Source organism: Lactuca saligna, chromosome 7 (assembly GCF_052625555.1).
Source record: "Lactuca saligna cultivar CGN05327 chromosome 7, ASM5262555v1, whole genome shotgun sequence".
Lineage (NCBI taxonomy): Eukaryota > Viridiplantae > Streptophyta > Magnoliopsida > Asterales > Asteraceae > Lactuca > Lactuca saligna.
The window spans coordinates 97,833,657-97,841,508 of NC_136423.1; positions in this window are offsets into that span (position 1 = coordinate 97,833,657).

Genomic DNA, 7,852 nt, shown 5'->3' on the forward strand with positions numbered 1-7,852 from the left:
TCAACGCCATAACGTTCCATCCTCAAAAGCTTGTGGTTACTTGGTTTCGTTGATTTCCTGAGAATACAAGTAATTTTGTAAAAGTATCAACAATTAAGTTGGTGAGTTCATAAGCTTTTTAGATAAAGAGTTTGGGAACCGTTCTTTGTAATGTGTTGTGTGTGACCAAGAAAAATCCAATATTTTCCTTATAAAAGTTATGTGGTCCTAAATCCCAGTACCAAGAATAAACAAGTATTTTCCATACTTAATGATATAAACGTGGTTTTAAATTGGCATAAAACCCTTTTAGATTTGAGGAAAATCCCATAATGGATGACGTGTAGTCTTAAATACCAAGACCGAAAGTGTACAGTAATATCCATACTTATTGATATAGAAAGTGATTTTAAATCGACATAAAACCCTTTTAGATTAATAAAAATTCCCGTAAACTTTATGTGTTGTTAAGTCCCTATGTGAGTCGCTATAACTATAGTATGACTAAATGAACCTGCCATGATGTTTCTCAGGCATCGAAAAATGATATGACAATTATCACCCGTAGACTTGCAGGTTCCACTGTAGCTAGCAGCAAGGTGTGGGGTGTCAAACCCAATATAGATGTATACACAACTATCACATTCTCCCTACAAGAGACTCTGGTTATAACCACCAGAAATTTTAACCCGTACTGTAGGAGTACTGAGAAGATTGTCTCACAATTTAAGTTGACAAGTTTACGTGTAATGTGCGTGAGTGTAAAACCTTTTTCTGTGGGAATAAAACCTTCCGAATTGTGTTTGCTGTATTAATGGAAACATAAACCATACCTATTATAGTTTATCAAAACGTTTAAATGTCATAGTTATAACTTTGTTTATTATAGTTAACTACTGTATTTATGAAGGTAAAAACCCTTTTGTTTACCGATATGTATATATACCTTTTACTAAAGTGAAGCAACATGCAATATAACAACTAATTAATTACCATACTTTTGAAGGTAAAAATCCATTTGTTTTCTGATGTATGACTATATACTAAGATAAAATGTCATCTATTTGCAAAAAAATATGCTCACATAAAGATATACACCATGCTCAACATGTTACAAGGTGAAATGAAATTTACAGCACTTTTCTGTTGTTAACATTTTATTTTACTGTTCTTAGAAAATTTATAGAAAAATAATCAGAGGTCCAAATAAGAATCCGTAAAATCTGAGAGTTTGCGAAATGAGTCTAGGTTGTTCATAATTTTTATTATGAATTTTAATGACCTCCAACTTGTGTGAAAAAGTCCATAATCACATACTGGTCCGGATTTGCTCTTGAAATGATAGGCAGTTTTGTAAAAATTACCATAAATTGAAGAAAAATATTGTGGAGATATGAAAGTAGTCATTTTAAAGCTAAGAACTGGAACTACTTGCACCTAAAACAGTTTGGAAAAATAAAATGTTTATGTTGCCCAAAACAGTTTGTGAATGGAGTTGAACTATTCAGATGAAGGTTGTTAAATGAGATTAGTTGTGTTCTTTGTGTTTTAACTTGTCTTATCCCCCTTAAACTTAAGAAAAACATGAAAAGACAGGGGTATGAACTCACCTTATATGATTTCAGTGGGTGAATGTTGAAGATGAGGAGTGTTCAACTCAAGAACACTTGAAGGATCACTTGAAGATTCGAAGATCTAAAATGAATGTGATCATGTTTGTGTAAAATACTTATGATTTGAGTAAGAGGGAATGTAATATGAGACAACCGTCAATTTTCAATCAAGTCAAAGTCAACTAAAGTCAACAAGTCAAACCAGTCGACTCAATTAGCCCATGGGTACTAGGGTTTACGTTATGTATTTACTAAACAACTCGCTATTCTAATGACAAATCATAAATCGAAAAGTTCATACATCTAGATTTCCTTAACCTAAAACTGTGGTAGGTAACGAACCAAGCTGGTAAAACATTGTTGCATACTCATTGGGAGTGTGTAAGATCCTTAAACATGTCGTAATGGGGTCACACACAAAACCTCTCTTAATCGTTTTCACTCTATCTCTCTTTATGTGAAATCTCTCCAAAATATCTCTTTGTATGAGAAATCTCTCTAAGAATGCGAAATCTCTCCCAAATCTCTGTTTGTATGAGAAATCTCTCCAAGAATGCGAAATCTCTCCCAAATCTCTCTTTGTGTGTGAAATATCTCCCAAATCTCTCTTTGTATGAGAAATCTCTCTGAGAATGCGAAATCTCTCCCAAATCTCTCTTTGTATGAGAAATCTCTCCAAGAATGTGAAATCTCTCCCAAATCTCTCTCAAAACCCCTTTTTATTTATTTTGATCACTTAAGGGCCTTCCGATACTTGGCTTGATAAGAAACCACTCAAGGAGGGGTAAAATCTTAGAAAAAGACCCCTTGGGACCGAAGCCTCCCGTTAGGGGCCAAGTGCCTCTTGAACCGAGGTCTAGAGGAGAACCGAAGCCCCAGGAGAAGCCATCCGGAGTTGCAGCCAAGGCGGCCGACCGCAGTTAGCGAGCCGCAGCAAGCCAACCCTGCATCGAGCATCACCTCGGATCGCAGCCCTTTTTCCTTCAGACCCACCTCCGGAACCAAGACCTCCCTTCGGATTTTGGCTGCTGATGACCGAGCCTTAGCGCCTCCGGTCCTAGACTTCGGATTTTTTGTTTTTCACCCGGTTTTCAACTAGTTCTCCATTTTAAGTTCATTTTTAATTATTTTAACGCGGAATTTTCTCCAGAAATCATATTTTAACATATAAGACCCTAAATATTCATAATATAAACATATTTTTATGAAAATATTTATTTAAGAATAAAATCCTTTAAGGGAAATCATGAGGTGGAGTGTGAATCTTGCTATAATATTTAACCCAAACAACCACCCCATGCCCATTTCTTTGACCAGCTATTGTACTCCCCACCACTCCTGGTCACTTCCTGGTCCTTTTCCCTTCATTTTCCAGCTAACTCTCACCCAAAGAGCTGGGGAATCCTCTCTCTCTCTTCACTTTACTCATTTTTCATCATGTTCACCAAGAAGATCAAACACCATTTCTCTCAAACTTTCTCCCTCAAATTCGAGATTCAAGGCTGATTATCAAGCTTTCTCACACTCTTGGTAAATATAAATCATCCTCTCCATGATTATTACACTCCCCTTTACTCATATCATAGAATGCTTACATAAATTCCGTTACTTTGGTGTTTGATTTTTGAAAATCTTCTAGGCATCTTCAAGTGTTCTTGAGTTGAACACTTCTCTCCTTGAACATCCACCCACTTACATCACATAAGGTGAGATCATACCCCTATATTTTCAAGTTTTCTTAAGTTTTTAGGGGGGGGGGGGGATACAAGTTAAAACACCAAGAACATAACTAAACTTTTCTAATAGTTTTCATCAGAAAAGTTGGACTCCATTCACAGACTGTTTTGGACAACATAAACATTTTAGTTTTCAAAAATGTTTTAGGTGCAAGTAGTTCCAGTTGTTAGCTTTAAAATTACTACTTGCACATCTCCAAACGATTTGTCTACGATTTGTGGTGATTTTTACAAAACTACCAATCATTTCAAACACCAATCTGGACCAATATGTGATTATGGACTTTTTCACTCAAGTTCGAGGTCATTAAAAATCAAGATAAAAATTATAAGTAAACTAGACACACTTTAGGAACTCTCAGAATTTATGGATTTAGTTTTCAACTTCGTATGATTTTTCTATGGCTTTTCTAAAACAGCGCAGAAAGGTTAAAAAGTAGTTAACACCTTATAACTTTCATAACACTTTGTATTATGTTGAGAAAAGTGTATAACAATAAGTTCAAAATATTGAATGTTTCCTTGTTAGTTTATCATCATAAACTGAAACTTATTCATTCATGATAAGATTATTCATTCATTTAGAACACATATATTAAGCTATAACAAGCATAGTTTATGGATTCATAACACTAATGTGTTTTCATAAAAGAGTTTGTATACATTACAAACGTTTTGGATAAATTATAATAGGTATAGTTTATGTATCATTTACTTTTCAAACTTATTTATCAAAGGTTTTCAGTTTTAGTTCACATAAATCTGTTAATGAATAAATTTGTGAGTCATTCGCTTTGAGTTACTTCCAAAGTAACAAAGTCAAAAAGTCGTGTAAATTGTAACCAGAGTCTCTTGTAGGGAGAACATGATAGTTTTGTATAGATCTATATTAGGTTTGACAAACCCACACCTGAGCTGCTTGCAACAGCTAGACTGGCAGGTCTGTGGTGACAAGTGTCATTTAACGGCGACGCCTGAGGAACGTCATATTACGAGGCCTTCTATGTCAAGTATGGTTATGATAGCTCACATGTGGTATTAACAAATCATAAGATTTACGGGTTCTAACTTTAAATTAGCGAGTTATGTCGATTTAGCTCACAAAAAATACTTTAAGTATGGAAAAATACTTGTACGCCTTCATATCAAAAAGGGTTTTATGTCAATTTAAAATCACTTTTTACATCAATAATTACAGATTTTATTGCATACTTTTGGCCTTGGTATTTAAGACTACACATCATTCATTATTGGATTCTTCTCAAACTAAAAAGGGTATTATGCCAATTTAAAACCACTTTTATATCTTTAAGTACGACAAATACTTGTTCATTTTCGGTCCTGGTATTTAGGACCAAATAACTTTCATAAGGAAAATATTGAATTTTTCTTGGTAACATACAACTCCTTTCAAAGATCGATTTTCGAACTCTTACCATTAAAAGCTTATGAAGTCACTAACCTTTGTGTTGACACTTTTTCAAACAACTTGTATTCTCAGGAATTCAGTGAAACAGGAAATCAACAACATTTTGAGGATGGGACGTTGAATCATCAATGTGACAACCGTCAAATTTCGGTCAAGTCAAAGTCAACTAAAGTCAGCAAGTCAAACCGTTTGACTCAATTTTCCCGTGAGTACTAAAAATTTCATTATGAAATTTCTACATAACTCTCTATTCTAATGAGAGATCATAAATCAAAAGTACGAACATCTAGATATCCTTAACCATAAAATGTGGTACGTGGCGAGCCCAAACCGATAAAACAATGTTGCATACTCATCGGGAGTGTGTAAGATCCTTAAACAAGGCTTAACAGGGTTTACGAACCATGCATTGCGATGCCGGACACTCACAATTGTCACACATGGAACCTCTCTCAATCATTTTCACTCTATCTCTCCCTATGTCAAATCTCTCCAAAATCTCTCCAAGTATGTGAAATCTCTCTCAAATATCTCTCTATATGAGAAATCTCTCCAAGAATGTCAAATCTCTCCCAAATCCCTCCAAGTATGTGAAACCTCTTTCAAATATCTCTTTGTATGAGAAATCTCTCCAAGAATGTCAAATCTCTCCTAAATCTCTCCAAGTATGTGAAATCTCTCTCAAATATCTCTCTGTATGAGAAATCTCTCCAAGAATATCAAATCTCTCCCAAATCTCTCCAAGTATGTGAAACCTCTCTCAAATATCTCTTTGTATGAGAAAACTCTCCAAGAATGTCAAATCTCTCCAAGTATGAGAAATCTCTCCCAAATCTCCCTCAAATAGTTCCCGTAACTTTTTAGAATCATTCGGGTCATTCCAGCCCTTAACCGGGTCAAAAAGGGCTTAAAACGGGGTAAAAACGAGAAAAATGGACCTTAGGAACCGAAACCCTTCTCAAGGAACCGAAGCTCCTTAAGGCCGAGACCTAGGACCGAGAGCACAGACCGGACCGAGCCTCTGTTGGGTGAACCCGGAGGACCGAACTCCTGTAGATGACACCGAGTCTCGGTCTCTGTCGCCTCCTCTGTTCGCTTCTTGTACTCTCTGTCGCTTCTCGCACTCTCTATTCGCCTTCCGCCTCTCTGTTCTCCTTCCCTCCTCTCGGTCTCTGCTCCTTCTCTCCTCTCTGTCTCTTCGCGCCTCTCTGTTCTCTTCTCCCCTCTCGGTTCCTGCCCTCTCTCTTCTCCACTCTCGGTTCCTACTCTCCCTCTTCTTCCCTCTCGGTTTCTACCCTCCCTCCTCTCGGTTTCAGCATCAGAAGGCCGAACCTCGGCCAGAATTCGGAATTTGGTCACTTTTAGCCCATTTTTGATATTTTTAACATTTTAAGCCCGTTTTTCGTGATTTTAAAGCGGTATTTTCTCCAGAAATTATATTTTAACATAATAAACCCTAAATATTCATAATTTAAACATATTTTGATGAAAATCATTATCTAAATAATAAAAATCAAATAGGTGAATTATTAAAGGTGGAGTGTTGACTTTGCCTTATCCAATGTCACAAGCAACCACCCCACACCCACTCTATGACCAGCCATACCTCCCCACCTTACCTAAGTCACTTAAATGTCCCTTACACTCAAATTACACTCATTCCCACGTTTTTAGAGTTGGAACAAACATCCTTTCTCCTCATTTCTCTCATTTGCTCTCATTTCACTAAGTATCAAACACCACTTTTCTCTCAAACTTTTTCTCCACCAAACTCGAGATTCAAGGCTGATTATCAAGTGTTATTCCACATTTGGTAAGAATAATCCATTCTCCTTATGATTATCTCACTTATTTCCACTCAAATCATGGATATCTTACACAAACTACATCATATTTGTGTTAGATCTTCAAATCTTCAAGCAATCTTCCCAAGTGTTCTTGAGTTGAACACCGCTTCTCTCCATCATCCATCCACTGAAATCACTCAAGGTGAGTTCATAACCCTACATTTTCATGTTTTCTCAAGTTTTCAGGGGGGGAATACAAGTTAAAACCCCAAGAACATAACTAAATTTTTCTAGCAGCCTTCATCAGAAAAGTTCAACTCCATTCACGGACTGTTTTGGGCATCTTAAACATTTTTGTTTTCAAAACTGTACAAGGTGCAAATAGTTCAAGTTTTTAGCTTTAAAATTACTACTTGCACATCTCCATACGATTTTTCTACAATTTATGGTGATTTTTACAAAACTGCCTATCATTTCAAACAACAATCCGGACCAGTCTGTGACTATGGACTTTTTCACCCAAGTTGGATGTCATTAAAAATCGTGATAAAAATTATGAATAAACTAGACACATTTTTTGAACTCTCAGAATTTACGGATCTAGTTTTCGACTTTGTATGATTTTTCTATGATTTTTCCAAAACACAGCAGAATGGCTAAAGTTAGCCAACAGCATGTAAATATCATAACACTTTGTATTATGTTGAGCAAAGTGTATAATCATAAGTTCTAATTATTGAATGTGTTTCCTTGTTAGTTTATCATCATGAACTGAAACTAAGTCATTCATAATAAATATTATTCATTCATTTTAGAACACGTATATTAAACTATAAAATGTATAGTTTGATAAATTCATAACACTAATACATTTCCATAAAAGAGTTCATACATATTACATACATTTTAGATAAATTATAATAGGTATAGTTTATGATACATCACTCAACACACTTGTACAAAAAGGGTACATTCATACAAGAAAGATTTATATTCACACACATTTCACGTAAATTTGTTAACCTATAGTTTGATAAATTCATAACACTAATACATTTCCATAAAAGAGTTCATACATATTACATACATTTTAGATAAACTATAATAGGTATAGTTTATGATACATCACTCAACACACTCGTACAAAAAGGGTACATTCATACAAGAAAGATTTATATTCACACACATTTCACGTAAACTTGTTAACCTATATTGTGAGACTCTCTCTCTCTCTCTCTCCCCGTACGTCCGAGTGCGGGATATAATTCCTGGTAGTTATAATCAGAATCTCCTTGAGGGAGAACGTGA